The 22,289-nt window shown below is 41.4% G+C and overlaps 1 protein-coding gene across 34 annotated transcripts in view; it reads left to right on the top strand.

Moving 5' to 3' along the window:
* Positions 1 to 22,289, top strand: part of ATXN1 (ataxin 1) — a 300,198-nt gene that overhangs the window by 88,078 nt on the left and 189,831 nt on the right. For 6 of the 34 annotated variants that reach the window (XM_083519222.1, XM_083519232.1, XM_083519241.1 and 3 more), the window contains exons 1-2: positions 11,637 to 11,934; positions 20,306 to 20,421. The gene's annotated coding sequence lies outside the window, so the exon portion shown is untranslated. Of the gene's footprint in view, positions 1 to 1,727; positions 1,914 to 3,281; positions 3,839 to 5,626; positions 5,684 to 11,607; positions 11,935 to 12,357; positions 13,238 to 14,132; positions 14,248 to 16,629; positions 16,763 to 20,305; positions 20,422 to 22,289 lie in introns of those variants that run through there. The other 28 variants (XM_083519234.1, XM_083519226.1, XM_083519244.1 and 25 more) reach the window with 15 other exon arrangements.

Genomic DNA, 22,289 nt, shown 5'->3' with positions numbered 1-22,289 from the left:
CCCAGTGCAGGCAGGGGCGGCAGCCGTGATGGCAGGGGCGGCAGCCATGATGGCACCCTACTGGGATTGCACTGCCAGGGACGATGTGCTCCCCCGCACTCCTCTTCCTCCGCCAGTGGTTGCATCTTGTTCCTGTGCTGAATTTTTAGGATAATTCAAAGAGAAACAATATCTTTGGAGATGCAAGCAGGATTTTTTTTTTAAGTGGTTGCTGCATTCTGGTTGTATCACTACCCATGATACTTCAGGTAAGTCCTAAGACAAGAGTTTTATGAAATATTAGACTGAAAGTTAGGCTAAATTCTTCAGTAACATACCGTAACTAGTTTTTCCTTTGCGAGCATCTTCAATGTTCTGTCAAAAATGACATTATAATGGTGGAGGTAATTATACTTCATCTTCCTCACCATCTGGGTATCAAAACTTCCTAAATAAATGTATAAACCTGGATCTGTGGTGCCTGTTCTTATTGCATCATAAAGGCTGGAATGATGAAGGAACGTAAAATATTGGAGACAGTATGGGGAAATTGTCTGTTGATGGCAGTTAGAGAAGAAACAGAGAATAAAGATGTAGAGGGGCCTGAGGCAGAAGAAAGAAGAAAAGTCCTGGTGCATGACATCAGAAAATAGAGAAGTGTGAACTAAACAACAGGAATGGCTAATGACAGGTCTATGCATAGAGATTCAAAAGCAGTTAATTGGCACCATGTATGTGGTTGCTTTAGGGATGAGAAATCTGTGTTTTGATTGTTGTCTGTTCACTCTCATTTATTGTTAATGGATTTTGTTATTTGTTGTTTTATTTAAAACTTACAAGATAAATATCCCACATATTCACTGAACTCCAGTGTTGTTTTCACCTTGTCTCATCCTCATCCATAGTAACAAAACAACAACCACCCACCTGTGTGCACTACAGATTAATCTAATTATTGATTTATGTGCATAAGGATGTCAGGGAAAGCCTTATGTGGTGCTCAGTGCGTAGTTCTGGTGGCAAAAATATATCCATAACACAAAATGAGTACAAAATTTAAAAGAATCCCTTTTTAAGGAAGGCTTCTACTTGGCAAGGAGGGAATGAATCTTGGGGGGGGGGTGCAATTGGGGCTACTTAAATGTAACATTGTTTATTTATGTGTGCAGGTGAAACAAACCATGAACCCTGGTTTAGCAATATGTCTGAATAGGATTCCATGGTTTGGAGTAACACAAACAAAGCAGGATCTGTATAGTCAAGGTTTGTTCTTGGTTTAAAGATTGTGGGTGTTTTTTAAAGTGAAACAGCCATGATCCTTAGGTTGGCCTTAATGCTAAGACTGGTTTGTTTTTTCTCCCCACGTTAGTGGGGATGGTCAAAGGGGCCTCAGTCAGTGCATTCATTATAAACCAATAACTATGGTTTATAGTGTGGTGCAAACGAGACCACTAATAAAAACACACTTTTTTCATTGGTAAAGAAAATCCGCTGCTGAAAAAAGAGAAACAAATAAAATGTGAACTTAAATGGAACAAGCCACCATTCATCACTCAAAGGCATTTGTTTTTCTTTTCAGATTTGTTAACTAGTTGTAAAAACTACAAAAGGGGAATTTATCCATATGCACCTTTCACGGTGATGGTGTTTGAGTCAGGCTGAATTAGACTGATGATGAAATTGTGTGCAGCAGGCATATTTACTTGGAAGTAAGCCTTACTATATACAATGGCCATTTGTTTCCTCAGTGCCACGTGTCAATGTATGAAAGAGTTTCCTGGAAACTCTGGATTCCACCACTCCCCATTCAAAATATTGAGGCGAAGGAACTCGTGGTGAATGAGATGCAGCACCAGAAAGGTGGAATGGTGAGAACAAGAACGTGCATGGAAGGACCTGGCATTGGAATTTAAGGAAGGTGTTGAAGTTGGGAGGTAAGTGAGAGAGTGTTGCTTGGTCTCCCTTGGGAGATAGTAATAGAAAAAGCAGTGACCACCGCAGTTTGGTGATGACGTTGAGCCTCTCTCCCAACACTGCTGCTGTTTACCAGGACAGTACGGGGGCAGGGCAAGGCAGAGTTGGGCAACCAGAGTGACGGGAGTGCCAGATTACCTCAAATGATGTGGCTGCATGGCCCAATTTCGCCACCACTCTACACTGCCCTAGTAAGTGGCAGTCATGCTCATGTCACACTGCTGCAAGGCATCAGCCACTCTTGAATGGAATTGTACAGCCCATGTGTGACCCGCTGTTCTCCCTGCTCTATCACCATCTACAACCTCTGGTATGTCAGGGTGTAGGATGTCTATAGTAATGCAGGAGGGTGTATCAAATGGGGAAGGGCAAGAAAGCTTCCTTTTATAGTAAGGTTAATAGTCAAAAGCATGGAGAAAAGCAGGGACTTGATGGCAAGAGAAAGGGTGTACTATTATCCCTCAACACCATGGGTAGGCAAACTAAGGTCCGGGGGCCAGATCCGGCCCAATCACCTTCTAAATCCGGCCCGCGGATGGTCCAGGAACCAGTGTGTTTTTACATGAGTAGAATGTGTGCTTTTATTTACAATGCATCTCTGGGTTATTTGTGGGGCATAGGAATTCGTTCATTTACCCCCCTTCAAAATATAGTCCGGCCCCCCCACAAGGTCAGAGGGACAGTGGACCGCCCCCCTGCTGAAAAAGTTTGCTGACCCCTGCTCAACACTATCAACTCAGTGACGTTTGACCAATAAATAACTTTTGACTTACAAGGAACCCTTGACTTCGCTAGCAAACACCCCTGGATCTTCAGAGATATTTGTTTCACATTCCACAGCAGCCGGTGGGGTAGGGTGGTGGCACTTATAACTGTCCCCTCCAACCTTCCTGCAAATTGAAATTGTTTGTTAGAAGCTGCTTTGGATTCACTGTGGAAAGGTGGCATATAAATAAATGAAACCAATCTATCAGTCAAGTTGCCATTCGACCCTGAGGTAATTTCTCCTACCCTGTGTTTGATGAGGTTATTAAGGATGTGGAAAATGGGGATGAAGAGAACCTTATAAATTCTGTGGCATCTTCTATGTCTGAGGTACCCAATTTCTTGCCTCAGTTATTTGCTAGCACACATTCTCAGGCAGGAAGAGGCTTAATTGTTATAATATACAATTTCCATCCTATTGTTCTGAATCTACGGCGCCACTTCCAGCAGAAGGGACTCAGTTTGACAGGCTGAGCTACATCTAGCCTATTCATAGATCTGCTATGTGATGTGTGTGTGTGTGAAATCTAGCAACCACAGACTGACTCTCTGTTTCCTTTCAGATTGCATAACGCAGCATCAGAATCACTAGAACTTATGTTGTTGGGTTTTCCGAGAAAGGCCACAAACTCAGTGCCAAGCTGCTACATGCCAGCTTGGAGGTGACTTGTTCAAGGGAAAGGTATGGCAGATATACCACTACCATAATTCAACGCAAGGCACCACAACTTGACTTGAAAAGCCGGCTAGAAATTAGAAAGAAAGAAAATCTCCTCACATTAGGAAGCAAGCAGAAGCACTGGGCTATATTCAACTACCTCATTCTAGCAGAAGCCAGTGCAAGGTTTTCTGCTAGTGCAATGGGACTTCTTCCCTGTATGTACCTCATGACCTTCCCAAAACTGGTCTGGTGGATTGGGAGTATCCCAGAAGAGGAAAGGGGAGATTTGTTATTGTTCCATCAGGCAAACAGAAATGCTGTTTGGAATGACCTCACTGGTGCTACATTGAATGCAACCCACCATTACACCAGTTTTCCCGCACTTCTTCAGTCATAACAGCATACAGCAACCTTTCGACAGAGACTAGGAGTTGGATTCCTCTTCATCAGGTGATTGAGGTGAGGACTCCAAACCTGAAGGGGGAAGGCATGCAGGTCCAGAAAAACCTGTGGGATCAGTGCCGCCCACCGTGGCACTGCCGTCCTCTGACTCCAATGACTCCACTGCAGAAGACCCAAGCCTCCTCTACTCCATCTCAGTAGTAGACCACTGGAGAAGAACGGAGCCCTTTCACTCAAGCAGCATCTTGCAGTACACTTAACAATCAGGCTGCACCTTCTGTGATTACAATATAAGGGCTCAGTTTCAGCTTGTTCCTTACTGGAGCAGCTCTTAGAGTCCAGCCTGAACCCCACATTGGCTTGGATCCAGTTTGAACCTCACCATGTCCTAGATCCCAGTTGAGTCTTCCTGCAGAGCAGGACACCCTTAATCCCCAAAATGGACTGAGGATGTTTGATAGGGTGGCATTGAAAATGATGGAATCCTTTTTTAAAAAAACGTTCTTTAAAAAATCTATTCCATTAAATAGATACATCTGGGCTATGAATTAAGGATGTTTTACCATGAAAAACAGAATTTTGACTGTGACGGAATCACAACCCTTATTATGATAATTACACAGGTCAAAGAACTTCACTTGATAAGTCTGGTTTAAAGTCCAGTAACTTGTAATTGCATACTATAGCTCTTTTTTGAAATGCTAGCCAGACATGATTTCAAGTGCTTGGAACTATGATTGTAAAACTATTGCAGTAATTGAAAATGTGCAGTAAAATATTGTTGCACGGCACTCTATTCTCAGAGTGCTATGAGATTCTAGAAGGTTCGGTTTTCCTTGGAATGAGCAACAGCAGAGACTGTAGTGTCTTTATAATATATGATTTATTTACACATATATACAACCTCAGCCTATGATTGAGGGGCTCACAGTTTTAACACCCCAATAAGGTCTTGCTTCTCCCATAGCCGCAGCCTTAGATTCCAGCAGAAATCAGGCACAGTTCTGTCTCTCAGCTGCCCCAGCCTGCAGCCTGTGATATAGGGTAGGTTGAGAGGCAGTGACTTGCCTAAAGTCTGCTGAGTGGAGATTTGAACTCTGGTTTCCCATGTCTTAGTTCAGCACTCTAGAAACTATGCCTCCAATTCTTTATTTCTACATTAGAGTCATTTTAGCATTATCTTCTGCTGAATTAGGGCATGGGCGTAGCCAGGATTTTTGTTAGCGGGGGCAGTGGAAGTTATTGAGCAATCAAAGGAGACACTGGAAATTATAGCTCTCTGAAGGGAATAGGGGGCTCCCAACAACTCTCAGAACCCTTAACAAACTACACTTCCCATGAACCTTTGCAGGAAGTCATGACAATTTAAAGCAGTATGTTAATAGTGCTAATGTATAGTGCCTTAAATGCATCTAGGCCTGGTAACTGTAAGCCAAGCTATGGTTTACTGTGAACTGCTCCACATACAGTACCCTGGTGATCAGCAGTGGTGAAAAGAAGCTAGTTCTCCATTTATAAAGTGGAAAAACTCTCTACAGATAGTATAATGGCTGACAATGATAGCATTCCTGATCAGAGGTCTACCTGTGATTGCTGAGACCCACGTATGCTGCTGGAGCCATGTGTGTAGCATACATTTTAAAGGTGCAGTTTGTATTTCACCTGGGGATATACAGTATGTGCAAATCTAGGTAGCTAGGGAGATGTCTTTTAGATTTGAATTGGGCGGGTCACTGCCACAACAAAGCTTTGTGCGATGGTGCATGTCTTTAGAAGCATGTAGTATGGTTTTTGCTTAGGAAAGAAACCTCCTTTTTAAAATTATGTCTTTTTTTTTTACAATAGATGTTATAATAAAAGGGGTGAACCAAGGTGACCTATTGGATCCCTTTCAAGCTCACAGTAAGTATATTCTTTTTGTGTGTGTCTTTCCAGTCAGAACTTTTCCTCGATCTGTTTATTCTGAATAAAAGACACTTATAGGATAGTTCAGTAAAATTAAAAATATAAAGTCATTCAATAAATGTAAGGATCCAGAACAACCAAATTTCCTCTCCTCTAGAGCACGAAAGCTAAAAAAGAAAACCTGAATGAAACTGATTATATTGGTGTTACCAGAATCTCCTGAGGGTAGCTATTGTATTAATAGCAGAAATATTACAATCTGAGGCCTGCTTTCGCTGAAGGAAAGGGAAACACAGAATATGCTCCGATGCTGACAGCATAGACTTGGGACTAACCTGCCACAGCTGAACTCAAGGGTGGTGGCCTGAAATAAAAGTAATTGATGTGTGAATTGCCCCAAGTAGAACTATTGCAAAGGTAACTTGACTAGTTCAAAGGGATTGCTTTGGGCTTCCTGTAAAAAGGAGGCAGAGCTTTAGTGAAAGCGTTGTGAATGGATTGCATTTGTCCACTAGAGGCTGTAGTGAGACAAACAATGTAGAGACCTGAAATGTAGGCAATCATCAGCTACCTTAGAACATAATTTCTGTGGATAGTAATTGGCAAAAAATCATTTTTAAGGACCTGGTAAGGATACTTGAATGTAAAAGCTCTTTTATATCTCTCTTTGTGACAGAGGCAATATGCAATACATCAGGCCATTTTGGGGCCATGTTGACTCATGGTCAAGCCTAGGTGGGATGTCATATGCCAAAAGGAGTGAGGCTGAAGTATAAAAGTGAGTGTGGCCAGTTTAAACTAACATAAAGGATGTTGGGTGCTGGAGCGGGTGGAGTGAGGGGCTCACAAAGCATTTCTCCATAATAGAATCATAGCAAGGACTTGTGTAAGTGATCAGTGAACATGGAAGGGAATGGATGTGGCCAGCAGGCAGCAGGCTAGCCAACTTATTAAGTAAATAATGCACCACAATTCCCTGTGTCAAAGTGGACAATGTGTGTAGTTAGAATGTCCATCTGGGTCATACTTTATGCCCAGGAATTCATGCAGATAATTATAATACTATATCGCCTACAGCAAATAAACTCTCTGCATAGGATCATGATATAGCTTAGTCATTAGGTGGTACAGGACTTAGTTGTATCTGGGTGGAATCAGGAGTATCCTGTGCCCCTTATGTTATTGTTTAAGTGGGACCATCACGTTCTTGTCAACTGGTGTTTCTCCTAAGCCTTCTGTGACACGAACAAATTGAAATGGATGCTTAACCATTTGACTTCTGGCACCTAAATTTTGTACTTTTGTCTTCGCCATGCACAAGTAACTGGGGAATAAAGGCTGTGGCGCCTGTGTTGAGCCTCAAACCCATAAGGTGTAGGTTTACCTTTGCCAGTACTCTCACCAAAACATTCTGCTACAGGTCAAGTTTACACATCACACTTGAGTTTTGGGTGGTGTTGGAGTCATTCTGCTCCTGCCAAGTTTCAGGTTTTTTATGTTTCCCCCCACTTGGTATCTATATACTCCAGGCATAACCATAAAGGAGTTTTAATGATCCATACAGGAGTATGGTAGCACAAATAGGGCTGTCAACATGGGAATGTTGCATAGAAATAGCTGCAACTTTGCAACTCTTTGCTGGAAGATACTGCTTTCTGCATCTTCAGTTTAGCACTAATGCACAGAAGCAGCTCCACAGAAAGCACCAAATTGCTCAAGGTGGTAATTTAAGAATTCTAAGGATGTGCATCTATAGTTTGTAATAGCAATAAACATTACCCATATCATGACAAAATACCCAACATCACAAGTGATGGCATGCAGCATTTTTCCTGCTTGAATATTCCAGGTTAGCCTTCCCTAACTTTGAGTCCTCCAGAAGTTTTTGACAACCCTACTCTCATCAACCCTACAAAATCCATGGCCAGGATGGCCGGGGCTGTTAGGAGTTGTAGTCCAAAACATCTGGAAGGCACCAGCTTTATGTAGTAAAATATCTCAGCAGCTTTCAATAATTATTGAATTTATTTCCTTTGAAATTTAGCCATTTTCTAACTATGAGCATGCCAAAATTTATTTGGTTAGCTTTTTGATGGCCAGCCATTAGTACGTTATTTGGAAAACTTTCATGGTAGACTGACCTTTATATTTCAGTTAATTTTCAGCCCATTTTTTAGTCCTGCTAGCATCCCCAAGGACAGGTACAACTTACCAGTTGTGATCTGTAAAGGCTACACACTCTTTATAATCGGCGGCACCACCACCACCACTAAGCAGCAAACAAGGGGACAGAATGGCTGTACACTTTCCAGTTACAATCATGAAGTCAAGTGAAGACTGAAGAAGGGAGGCCGCAATTTGCATTGTCAAGAAAGCCTGTAGCATAGCACTATGCAGAATTGCATTTGTGAGATTTAACAGTTTGCTTTGGCGGCTGTGAAAATTACTTTGTACTTCCTCAGCTGTTCTCTTGCTCTTCCCGGTTACTATTTAGTAGTAGTGGCCAGAATATACAACACACATCTAAGGGACACAGTGGAATCTCTTTGTAGTTTTGAGTGTTTTAAAACTCTGTTTTTATTGCATATTTAAGTGAATGTCTGGTAATAAACACATTGCCCACTCTGAGCTCTTTAAATAGGGCAGTTAAATGATGAATGACTTCTGAAATATGCAAGAGAACTAAGAGAATTATTCTGGACCATAAAGAAAACATTTTGACTTGGACCCTAAGACTGCAATTGTATACATGTCTGCTTATAAAGGAAATCCTATTAACTTCAGTGGAACTTAAGGAAATTCATAGATAGAATATTATTCGTTTAGTCCCCCGTATGGGTTGTGCTCTCTTTCAGAGGAAGGTGAAAAGTTATACTTTTATTCCTTTCTCTTCCTCTCATCAGTCTTCTCCTACTTTCTTTGTGTGATTTTCTTTGTTGACTGGTATTTTGTCAGTGTCAGCAGTGCCCCTGCAGTGCAGCGAGTGCTTCCACCCAGTTTCCTGCTGTTGATCAGGCAACAGTCTACTTGCAATCACCCTTGGAGAAACTGTAACAGGTTTCTGTGATAGAGTCCAGAGAAATCCATATCACTGGATCCATATCTGAGGGTCCTATCGATCAGTCCCTTCCCAAACAGGGGATCCCTCACCTCAGTGGTGGGGACTATTGTTCCAAGAGGTGCAGCCTTTAATCTCTTAGCATAGTTGCTCCTCAGTGGTAAAGTACTGTATCGGTTTTGCATGCAGAGGGTTCCATGTTCAATTCCTAGCATCTCTGGGTAGGACCGGGGGAAACTTGCATCTGAAAACCTGGAGTGCTGCTGCTTGTCAGTGTTAAGCTAGATGAACCAGGGGTCTGACTTTGGATAAGGCAGCTTCATGTTTTCCTCTGAAGGTCTTCACCAGTTGCAGGTCTTCAGCCCTCTCTCTGGAATCAAGTTGGCAAGGTGCGGCCTTGTTACTGGTATTCTAGCCTCGCACTAGGCTACTAGGACAGATAACAATATTATACGCCGCATGATGAACTTTGGCCTTGTGGTTCATACTTCTCCAGAATCTCGGAGCAGGATGTGTTTTGGCTTAATCATCTGCTGCAGTAGCAGCAGTTCCTCTTGCCAGTGCCTAATAGCTTACCATGCTTGTGGTGGTGGTACTGCCGTCTCTACTGATTTTTTCACCTGCTCTGCAGTTCCTGCCTCGCCGCAGTATTGACAGTCAGCATGATGTCTCTACTGCCTCCTGCTTTGTCCAATTTGCTGCTACTGTCAACATGTTAGATGGGCCCCCTGACACTTGAGAGAGACTGGGTGTGTGTGTGTTTAGATGGCTGAAGGGGGACCAAAGGGCACAACTCCCCCACTCCAAACAATTAATTTAGCATACAAGCCATTGGTGATGCAAGTTTGAATTGCTTTAAATGGTACCTCCTCCTTCATGTGGCAGAATAAATTTGTGGCATTATACAGAGGGCCTGCTCAAAAGCAGTGTAGTACAATACCCCCCTATTAAAAGTAAAAGTAAAAACAACAACATACTGATATATGTGCTGCAATCTGAATGTGCTTCTAGCATGCAGCAGTTGGTAGAACTGCACCTACTTGCATCATTAGGTTTGTCAGGAAAAAAATGGGTAGATTGCGCTTAGGTAATGAGCAAACAGAAGTAGGGGTGTGGTGACAGTGCGCATACATGTGACAAAACCAGTCACACAAAAACATTGCTAGGTTTCTATACCAGTGGTGACGGTAGATGTGTGTATAATGGGTTATTTTTACTTCTTTCTTTGCGGTAGTGAGAAATCTAGATTAAGTAGGAGTTAAAAATACTTTGTGGCATTTTGATCCTGGCAGTATTGTGTAGATGCGATGAAAAACTTGCATGCATGAGTAACACTGATTCCAGGACAAGCTCTGATATGGAAGCACCCTGTTTGCAAGGTCTTGAGGTATCACAGAGACACTATGGGTTCAGCAGCACTGACAGAACCAAAGAGCTTATAAGCTTACAGACATTTAACTGGCTGCCTAGGGGAATGGGAAAAATGTCAAAAACAGGATTACGAGCAAATTTTGCTATGTTATACAACTTTGGTGGTCAGCACCATACATTTCCCCCCTGACAGTTATTGCATAAGGCTGTACATCAAGCTGCCCATCCTTTTGTGATGACTACAAGGCTCCGATATCTTTTTTAAAAAAGCATTTTGTCAGTGGGCTTGAATAGAGTGCCTCAGGTTTGTAACAGAAAAATGCTAATTGACAGTCATTCCCTTAGTTCACCACAGGGAGTTGGTTCTCATCTCTGGCTCTTGGTTAAGGCTTAATTTTAAATGATGGCAGAGCAATAGAATAAGTAACTTTAAAATAGCTTTGTAGCCCTAAAGTGTTGCTATCGTTAGCTGCCAAGGTGGTATCCCCCCCCCCGCCTCTTTCGGTAACAGAAAAAACTTGAGGGGCAACTGCCTCCCAATTACACTGTAATTTAGAAGGGGCAATAGGCTTCAATTCCCCCCCCCTTTATCATTAGGGCCTTCTCCAATTTAATAATAATAATAATAATAATAATTTCACCTCTATACCATTTTTTTTATTTGAAGGAAAAAATCACCTTATGCATCAATAGATGTTCAGTTGTTTCTCATTTGTTTTCTTTCCTCAAGGAAGCTCTTTATTATGGGAACAAATACAACATTTCCCCATAGGTCAAACATAAACATTTTGCTGGGAAATTTTTCTTCTTCCCCTACAAAGCATGTCAATCACAGCAATGAAGTGTAGTGTTGTTGTTTTCTTGTGTGTATGTGGTGTGGGCACCTATTGTGTGCCTCTGATATCACTAATGGCATGTGACTAAATCTCTCCCTTCATGCTTGTGCTGGTTTGCAAACACTTAAAATGTGTTCTGCTCTTCTTTTTAAAACTTGATTAGAGAGTGAGCTCTCCTTCAGACCTAGCTTGAGTATAGAGTGGGCTCCTGACAACTTAGTTAGAAGCAAGGCCTGTTGAACGCAATGAGATTTCTTAGTAAATATGCATAGGATCAGGCTGTAAGACTAATTTTTTTTAAAGTCCAGTTTCTTTTGAAATGTCTGGAAAGGACTTCAATCGTTTCATCGCATCTGTTAGTGGAACCAAAGAGCTTTGAGATTCCAGAACTGAAAAAATGTTGAGTGGCACAAGATTTGTTTGTGCACATAATTTGGCATGCGTGTGGAGTGGTGTGGTGAAGAGAGGAGATAACCTCCAAGGTACATTGTAGTGAAAACAAAAATCCAAATCCCTTCCTGGAAGCTGAGACGAAACCCTGGAAAGGGTTAAGGCTGGTTTGGCCGGGCTCTGTTGTGCGTATGCAATAATCTGTGTGGCTCTCTTGGCCGCCTGACAAAGTGTTGCCTCCTTCTCCTCCCCCCCCCCCGCTTCTCCTCCTCCTCCTCCCCTTTGCATGAAGTAGGATCCTTGAGCTGATGCAGAGGCAGCCAACTGCTCCATATTTGGCTTCTATTACACATTTACATACTGGAGAAGAGAGGAGCGAGCTTCTATACCGCAGACATCATTTCTACTAGTTGGTGAGGAGACATCTGTGTCACAGCGCGGGAGGAGAGAAATAGCACAGTGTTGTTGTTGTGTTTTTTCCTCCTTTTTCAATATTACAAAACCCCCAAGCCCTTGCGATCAGCTGGCAAGATATTGTGAGTCCTTTTTTTTTTTTGGTCCGTCCCGTTCTCCAACCCCACTGACACTTTACAGTAAGTGGCTTTTTAAAGGAAAAAAGACCATCCTCTGCTTTCGCTTCTCTTTCTCCACTCCCCTGACCCCTCCTCGGTTGCAAACCTCCAGAGATTTCCAGCTTGGGGGCGGGAGGGGGGGTGGCGGTGAGGAAAAACACACCGACACAAGAGATACGCTGTTGGAAGAGGGGGACGGGAGGGACTGCGGTGCGCTGTCACCCTGAAAGTATCTCCCTTTGCTCGAGCCCGGTCCCCGCATCTCCCCCCCCATCCCGTGCCGAGGAGGCTGGAGGTGTAGGAGGAAGGGGAAGCCAGGCCAGGAAGCGATCGGCGTGCTGTGTGTGTGCAAGCTAGAGGCGGGCCGGTGTGGGGAGGATGAGGGTATGGTGCCGCTGGCTGGAGTCGGTGTATATGCGAGAAATGCCCCCCCACCCCCGCTTATGCAAGCAAAGAAACCGAAAGAAGTGTTCTTCCCTTCCCTTCCCCCTCTCCTCGCCGGTATTCGGCTTGCTTTCCTCGCTCCCCTCGAGTGTATTTGCCTGCGTGTGCACTGGTGTCAGCTGTGCGCGCCTGCCTCTGCGTTTGCTGCGCCCTGAGAGGCGCTGGCGAGAGAGCCCGGCCGAGGGCGAGTGCGCCGAGTTCACACAGGGCCTGGGTTTTGTGTGTCCCGAAGCAACGCCCTCCTCCGCCGCCGCTGTCTGGCTGGAGCTGCGTCCCCTCTTGCTGCCGCCGCCGCCGCCGCCGCTGCTCCTGAAGGCCGGCTCAGCTGCTGTGGGCGAGCGGAGCATTGCGCGCCCTCCCTCTCCTCTCCTCTCCTCTCCCCCCGCCACCGCCGCCTGGCTTCATAGTAGGGAGGGCCGGTCCTCGTTGCACTGTGTAGTACGGGGCTGGGTGGTTGCCGGAGGGGTGAATGAAGCGGGGAGGAGGCGGAGGAGGAGGAGGCGGCGGCGCTGGGACTGGGATGTGCCCGGCAGCGGCAGCAGCAAGCAGCAGCAGCAGCTCCTCTTCCACTATGCTCCTACATTCAGGGCCCAGGTCGGCTGCAGACTCCTCCGGGCACTTCAGGCAGGAGTCGCTGAGTGAGTGAAGGCCACTGCCGGGCACCCGGAGAGGAGGTAGGGGGTCCTTTGGACGGGGAGGCCTGCGCTCCCCCTTCTCTTCACCTTGACACCATCCTCCAAAAGGCAGCTCCTGCTGTTTTCCTCTCGCCTTCCTCCAGGCTTTCCCGGCAAAGAAAATACGCACAGTCCAGTTTCTCCAAGAGATTTCTCTCGAGATTCTTTCTGGTTTCCAGGAACGGATGGGTTCATCTCTGGACATGGCAAGATTCCCCTTTTTAAATTGGGGGAGGGAGGGGGGAAGATAGATTTCTGAAGCCTGACACTGTTTGCAATTTGTTACATGCCTCCAGTGCCCTGCTGCTCTCTCCGTCTCGTTCAAAAATATGTATTTTTTAAAAAGTTAAGCTCGCTTTAATTTTTTCAAAGCATGAATAATCTGCCTGCATAATTGTATTTCTCTTAAGAAGCGGTTGAGTTTTTTTCTAGATACGTTGGCAGCTACTGGAATACGAGCAAGGAAAATAACACAACATTAAAAAGGCAGTATTGAATATGTTTGGGGTTGTTGTTTTTTTAAAAAAGCAGGTAAAATTATGAGAGAGCAATGATAGAAAAGAGCCAATTCAAAGCTTGTTATATAATGCCACACTATGTGGACAACAAGAACAAGCTATTTTTATTTTGTTTACCGTATGGTATGCAATAGGGACTCTTCCAAAATAATATTTCTCCCCTGTGATTCTGAATCCATGGTACAATTGGAGAGGAGCAGAAGACCACAACTTGACATGTTATGCAAAATACTGCTTTGCACAATTATCTGTTTATGCACTCGCTTACACATGCAATTGTGCAGATCCATCCCTTGAGTTTGTGGATCCTCTTATCTTTCAATATGGATAGAAAATATTTCACAATACAGGTAATTAAATATTAAGTGGTTCCTGTTATATATTTTATGCAGCTAAGAGTTAGTTACATATGTTTGAATATAGACAGTTACTTTGCTGACATTTTAGGCAGTCCTGTTTCAGTTTCTGATGAAACACTTAACAGCAAATTCAGATTTCCTCTGTGAATGTGGATTTGTTTGTCTGGCTGGTGAGGACAGCCTAGTTTTATTGCTCTCAGGAACAGGGGTTATGAATGAGGAAGAGATAATTGAAAGAGAGAGAGAGAGGCTGTATTGCTAGAGTTATTTTGAGCAACTAAGAAGCATACATTTTCATACGAGGCTGTCATTTTTACCTTTCCTTAAAAAAAATTGCAGGTCAGTTTGGTGAAATGGCTTTACTCTCATCACTTGTGTAACGCAGGACAAAAAACTGATAGATTTTCTACAGCTTGCTCTATGTGTGTGTGTGTGTGTGCGCGCGCGCGAGTGATCATGTAGAGACATGTCAATGGTGTAGGTTTTCAGTGCACTCACTCTAGCCCTGATCAGTCATGTAATTAGATCGGGCTGCCATGGTAACAGACAGTATTCATCGTCCATTCAGGTGCAATTTTTTTCTAGTGACTGGGATACCTCAAATGGTGCCTTTACTGCAGGGATGAGCAACTTGTTAAGCTGTGTGTTTTGTGTGCTGCAGCTTTTTTTTGCATTTGATTTACATAATTTGCATGTGATTTGACATGGAAGGTGTCAGTTGCTGCTGCACGTAACAGCACTTCTGTCATATCAGTAGCAGTTTGTACTTTGAGTCAGAAGTTGCAGTTCTTAAGCTTTTCTGTAGATGGTTAGTAATTATTTGAGATGTTTGCTAACACTTTTTAGTAGTGAACATAACGTCAGAGAGAGAAATGGTCTTGTTGCTCCAACTCCTGCCCTGTAAAATTCTGGGTGGTGGGGGCCTTTTTCTCTATCAACTTTGGGAGGTGTATGGGGCAGCTAGTTCCCTTTGCAGCTGTAATAGGTTAGCTAAAGGGCCTGTTTATGATAGATAGCATGCCCTATTACCTTTTAAAAACGTGGAGAAGCTTCTTTATCTCTCCAACCACAGTTGCTGTCTGTGTGTGAAGTTTGGTATTTTCAAAGTAAGAAACCCTCTGTGACGTCTTCTGCTTAGTGGGCCATCCAAGAGTTCTTGGAATGACAACTAAAAATGTGTGACAATTGTTTATTTGAAAACAGCAAGAACAGGATTTTCTTTAAAATGTGAGATTAAATTGCTAATAAATTGTGTTTTCAATTTTTTGTCTTCTCTGTCATGAACTCTTCCCTCCTGCCCATAAAACCCTCTTTACATATTTAGCATTTGAACTAGATCTTTTAGGGACTAAAGGAATCTGGCCCTCACGCTGAAATTGATTTCCTACATGCTTTTGAGACATATGTTGATCATATGTGTAACATATGTTGACCATATGTTTCTTGTATGAATGGTTGTACCTTGTGTGAATCTGTAAAAAGCTATGCACCTTTGCATCACAACTATGTCTAAACTGTTCAAAGCATCCAAATACTGCAGGAACATAAGGGGTTCCGGTCCTAAAAAACAAAAAATGTGCAGAAGTATGAACTTGCTGTTTCCTGTAATGAGTTTTCTGGCCATGCTGTTATGTGACTGACTTTTACATCCCAGTTTCTGAAATTTTCACCAAGTTTGACAATAATGCATAGTCTTAAAAGTAATTAATTGCCTTTGATAACATGCTTCTAGTCTTTGTTTTTAATCCCCGAAAACGTAAGGAAGTTAATCCTGAATCATGTCGGTTCATTTTCCCACAAATAGATTTTGGTTAGATAGACAATGAAATTTGCATAAAGATAACATGGGTGTGTGGTGTTAAGTGAGCCAGGAAATATCTGTGCTTCTTAAAGCTGCTTCAGAATTTATATTGAAACATTTCTGTTGCAGTCTGGTGCTTTTGGTTGAGTGTTGAACTATTTTAAAGGCAAGAGTTGCATGTAAAGCTTGGAAAGTATTTAGAAGCTGAAGAGACTGGGTTTTTTTTTAGTTTGCAAGTTTGCAACTCAGAATGACAGAACTTAATAAATTAAAGTTAGTGCTAAATGCACTGGCACGAATGGGACTTCATTTTGGTATGGGATATTTCCAATATCCTCTTGAGAAAAAGTTTAGAGAAAATAAAACCAACTTGAACTCCAAATTATTTTATTGTTAGTGCTTAGGTAATTGGTCAGTAGTTTTTTGTTTAAAATTTAGTTTCACTGTTTTAATCATAACATTAAATGGAGGAAACAGCAAAGGCCTTTTACTGTCAATGCGTTTAAAATGTAAAATAAAAATACTTCAATATTTAAAATGGTTTATATTTTCACATTGCCATTTCCAGGATATATTTAACAGACAAATTTTACCACACTCAAAAGTTGAATTACTGTGTCATTAAACAAAAAGTTCAGAGATAAAATGGAAAGAAAAACAAAACAAAACATTCAAGTAATTTAAACCATTAATAGTTCTGAGATTGGAAATATTTGTAATGTGGTACCTTCCCCCCCAGTATTTTAGATCATGTACTACAAATATGTTCATAGTCTCTGATGGAGTGCAGCTGAACTGGCAGGTTTCACTTTGTCTGCCAAGCCTCATCTGATTGGCTTTTGGGAGCAGTTTCTCACACTGAGAAGGCCCAAATCTTTCATGCAGCCAGCCAGCCTGCATGTAGGAAAGCTGCATGTAGTTTCCAGTCTGCACCACCTTCTCTTCAATTTTTGTTTTGGGCCAGTGTGTCCGAGCCACTAGACCGAAAGCAGAAGGCGGACAAGAATGTAGTATGGAAAATGAAACAGCCGTATAGAATTAATGGCACAGAATGTGAGTCTCTGTATTGCATAATAGGAGTATTGGTACATCTTGTTGTATGCTGATTTGTTTATAATGTGAGCCTTTATGTGCTTCCAGGAATGCTTTAGATGTGTGATTGAGATGTCTGGAAAGCCAATTGCATGTTTCCCCCCCTGGAGCTCATTATGGAAACATTAACCAAAAGGGCTTTTATTTTAAAGGATATTATGTAAAACCGCTCCCCAACTTATTTTTTAAATCACATCAAATGTATTTTACAGTAGAACAAGCTATCTTGTGAAATGCGACACATGATCTAGTTCTTTGCTTGTTGACAGCCAGAGGCAATACTTACTTTGGTGTCGGTGGGAGCAAGAGCAGACCTCACTTTTCCTTTCCTTTGCTGCCATAATAGTGAATGTTGGCTGAAATATTTACTAGCTTCGAAGCATAATTCGGTAAGAGGCTCTGTCTGTGGGACATGTTGAGCATTTTCTTGAGTTCTTCACTGGCCTTATGAGCTGTTGAGTGATTAAGTGTTTAAATGCAATTTGTGCATTTAGTTCAAATAACAGGGAGACTACTATACTGTGCCCACTTACCTTGGAGCAATCATCAATGACTAGGGCCGTCTTCTAAGTAGATCAGTATAGGATTTTGCTGTAGGCTGGGCCTTTTATTGGGGACAAATGTGAATTGTATAGAAACTCCACCACCATACTGTGACAGAGATAAGCTGGGAATACTTTATTATCCCCAAAGGGAGATTTACTGTGATATTTAAATTGTAAACAACAACAACGCCAAACCCTTTCCAGTTACAGCTTTTGGCCTGCTTTTATCTATGTGTCAAAATACACAGTATCAACATTACGTTGATATGTCTGGAATATGACATGGAAAAATGCCATTCTAATTTCATATTTTGTTTTGTTTAAGATAATAAACTTTTACATGTGAAACCACAATGTTATTTCATTAAATAACAAAATGTGTATACTGTACTTTACTGATTGATTGTAATAAAACCTCTAAGCAGGTTGCAAGAAATATTAAAATTATAAAAAACGGTTTAAAAACAAGTGTTTAAAACATTTTTAACACATGTAGACTTTTTCATGGGAGTTTGTAAAACTCACAGATTTTTTACTCAGTCTCCCCAAGTATCAATTTAGATACTATCTAATGTGAGTATCTTTTAAAATTGACATTGGTGGCATTAATTCCACTTTTTTTTTTACAAAGAAAACTGTCATAGTGATTTAATGATCCATTGGACCTTTACCAATGTAATTCCACCAAGAAACAGCAATTATCAGCACATTTCTTTTGTCCAGAATTTATTTAAATGGGGCTTCCACAGGCAAACATTTTGTAGAAGGTTCCATATGAAATTCATCCAAATTAAGCAGAGAAATAAGGGGTGTAAGGCAGAGATGAGGAACCTGTGGCTTTCCAGAACTTACTGAACATAAATCCAGTCATTCCCGACTACTGGCCATGCTGGCTTCGGCTGATGGAAATCGAAAGGCCACAGTCATCCCATCTTGTGTGTAAGATATGGAGGTGTGTATGGGTTGATAGACCCACAATTTCAATAACAAAAAGTTTAGCTCTTCCTTTTGCTGTCCAGGGAAACATGAGCGGTGTGTGTCTACCAAAATAGTGTGGTAGAAAAAAGAACATACCTGCTTCCTGTTTTGATAATGAATGCAATTTATTTCATATAATTTTCTGAAATATAATTTATTTCATGCAGTTTTCTGATAATTGCATGAAAGAGGACCTCGCCATACACTCTCCTGCCTGTGAATTGAGATCCGTCATCACCAATAAAAATCCAGTTGTCCAGAACTTGGTGTAGGCCAGAGAATTCTTGGTGGTGGCGTCCCAGCCATCTGATGGGTTTTTCTCCTTTGTCAGACCTCTGATGAGCAGCAGTGGTCTATATTTTAGAATGTAGATGGACAAAACGACTTGTATACTTAATTCTAAATAAGGGGTTGTGCAGTTGTGAAAATGTTGTTGGATTGTTTTGCATGATTTGATCCCTTGTAACCCTCCCTAAGGGGGTTTCATCTGAAAGCTTGTGTATCACAACAGAGAAGTAAACCTTTTAATGTATAATGACGTTTTATTACTTAATAATTGCTCTCCTATTGGGTGTGTTAATTATATTTTGAGATAAGGTGGTGTGTGGTTTATTTTAAATATAATATTAATATGTATAGAGAACTTAAATATATATATGGTATACACTACAAATAATCTGCCACTTGTTTGTGACTTGTTTTCTGACACTTTTTTTTGTTTTAAGGGGGTGGCTCCTACATTCCTTGTTCTGTAAGATGAGAGACTGCCCCATCCTAGTCCTTTAGCTGGTATTGTGCTGTAACTGCAGTAGCATCATGCAGCTGGTACAAGTCCTCTTGGGCTGCTTGTCATTTTTGATCCATGACTGGATGCTAACAGATACTAGGCAGGTAGAAATAGGTCAGTGCAGCTGACTCTGTGATGGCCAAAATGCCTTAAAGAGAATGTGTAGGTGAATTGTCCCTGCATTTGTATCTGCTGTGCCCTCTCTGCCTAATTCTGCACTCTCCACAGGTTTGCATGCCAATTTTGTGGCATCTGACAATATAGGCTGTTCTTATGCCATGCCAATACAATTCATCACCATGTGTTGACATATCTGAGCGTTTTTGTATATCCAAAATGCTTATTTTCTGGTAATAGTTCATTGGGCAGGGGCATTCACGTGCCACGGTTCAGCCTGCTCCAAAGTAGATAACCAGTGCTGCATTTGAAACATTGCGAAAACTTTACTGCATTCTTTTAACAGAAATGCAGCTGACTGTCGTCTGCTCTCCCACTGGGTTACATTCTGACTTGCAGGACATTCATTGTTTTGTGCTGCACCATATCATCAAGGCTTTATAGCTAGAAAGAGAGAGCTGTGTTAAAATGTAATTAAAATCAGGCTAAATAAAATAAAATGTGCAAAAAAGAGAACTTGTAATGCTTCTAAAAACAGGAGTGATGTAAAAGTTAGGAAATGAAAAATGAATCTAGAGTTCTGCGTATGATTCATTTTTATTTTCATTTGGCTTTAGGAGTCTTCAATCATAAGGTTTTGTGGAATCTGGCTTTCAAGCAAATTTCTGCAACTCTTTGTTAGAAAACTTAGGTATTTGCTCTCTAAGGTCGGTGTCTGAAAAGTTTTACTGAATCCAGTATCCTTTCCAAGAGACAGAAAGCTGTTTTCCAAAAATATGTTCGGATTCCTTTTTGAACAAACGTCTAGGCCCCATTTTTAAGCAACAAAAAACCCTGTCAGTTCAATTTCCAGAGGGCAAGTTGCAGTGTTAGCCTCTTGCAGCAAATATAGCAGAATCTTGTGGCACTTTAAGACTGTTATATTTACAGTGGCATACATTTTCTGCAGCACATTTCATCAGGTAAACGTTATTCTACACAGTCAAAAACAGGCTTCAGATTTTTGCTAGAAGTGTCCTTGCACTTTATTCACGAGTGGGTGAATTAACAGTTGTTTTTTCCCTCCCTTCTCTTCAGTTTTTGGATCAACAGCCACAACAACAATCTAAGCTCTGAGTTTCTTCAGCCTCCTTGATAACAGATCCAACACCACAGTATATATCTTCAACTTTGAAAGGTGCTATGTAAATAAGGTGAGAATTAAAAATCTTAAATATCTTATGTTAATGTGCTACACATATCTTATAGATAATCTTATACTGAGGTGGACATATATAAAAAGTTAACCATCTCCAATTCATATGATTTTTGTATATAAAATATTTTTTACTACTCGGTTCTGGGAGTTGCACACAAACTGTAGCATCTGAAATCTTTAATATTTCCTCCCACTTTCTGATTCTTCCAAGCAAAATTCACCCTTTATGATTTTGTTGTTGCCGTTGATTTCTGCTATAAGTGGTAGTGTCATTTGTTCTGATGGGGGGGGGGAGGAAATTTCTTTTAAAATGTATAAACTTAACGGTTTAATTTCATGTTTTAACTTGCTTGTTAGTTCATCTCCTGGAGGTTGAGTTTACAATCACCCTCTGTACTAGTGGTGACCTTAAAATTAGATTAGAAACCTGATCAACCACAAATACTGAATATGAATGAAAAAGTAGCAGCATTTTGACCTGTATCAGGTGAAGCATAAATAACAAAACTCTTGTTTGCATTTAACTGGCTTTTAAGTTGTATGACTATCACACCCTCAGAATGATTCCAGCTTCCTATTTTTGTCTTCTAATGACTTTGCTTTAAGAATATAATTTTATGTTTTTGGTTTATAATATTACAATATCAGTTACTGTTGACTGAAGTACCTCTCTTCCACAGCCATTACTGTTTTAATATGGTTTAACGAACATAAGCAAAATTCAAAAATTAGAATGGTGCGAAGCAATTCAAAGCGGTGAAGTGCGAAGAACTTGTATAAACCCATGACTATAGTAGTCTTCTTGTGAAAATCTGATAAAGCTATCATTGGAAGAGCTTTTTAAAATATGCAGAATGTCTTACTGAATTACACAGTGCATAATTTGCATTTTATTGTGGCTGTGAGCTGGGGTGTTGCTCTTTAAAGGAGAGTCACTTCAACAACCAGCTGCATGTAAAGACATGCACTTTACGGTCCACGGTATGTAGCTGGAATGGAGGAGGTGTATTTAAATCATGCCACTTAGGAGCATTACTCTTTCTGAATGATTAATGCCAGACAAAACACTTTGATACTTTCACGTTAATACACTTGGTTGTTTTAGGAAGGAAAATTGCACAATGAATAACAGATCATCAGGTGGGATAAGCTGTGCTGTAGTAGTGTTAATGTTTATTCGGAGCCAGCAGCAGTGTGTTTTTGACATAAGCTGCGCTTGCCAGTTGCTATCACTGCTGTGCTCCCGGGGGTGGCTGGGATACCGCTGTATTGCACACTGCAGGTAGGGCAATGCTGCTCTTGTGTGGATACCTATAGCAGTGTGCACAGGAGGGCAGTCTTATTGGTTCAGGTTCCCATAGGCTTCCATAAAAACTCAGTGTGAATTTTCTCACATCCCCTCCCAACTCCCCAATCAGTTGACAGTGCCAGCTGGGATTTTACAGTTTGCACTACTACACTGCTTGCTGCAGCTTGGAGCACTACATATTTGTGTTCAATTGTTGTAGCAGTGTTTTTGTTTGTTATGATGTGTGGCGTAAAGAAGCCTCATATTTAATATAAATTTTTCCCCCTTCCTAATATTAATCAAGCTTAAGTGACTTGTGAAAGCCTGCAGTTCATTGTTTGAAATGTATTACAACATTTAGCATTTCCATTTCCTGCATCTTAAACCAATATTGTAAACATTAAGAGAACATTTTGCAGGGATAGTTGAATATTGTGGGCAAACCCATCAGTGGTAATGGTGGCTTTTCTAAGGAGAAGGTGGGTGGACTTGGAATTGCTTATCTAGGCACATTCATGTTTGTTTGTTAATTCTTTTACATAAGCCTGACAAGAATATAGTACTGCCCTGTACCA

The sequence above is a fragment of the Podarcis liolepis genome, assembly GCF_965112155.1.
Source record: "Podarcis liolepis genome assembly, chromosome: 8".
NCBI lineage: Eukaryota > Metazoa > Chordata > Lepidosauria > Squamata > Lacertidae > Podarcis > Podarcis liolepis.
The sequence above is the reverse complement of the archived record's forward strand: the minus strand, read 5'-3'. Positions and strand labels throughout refer to the sequence as shown.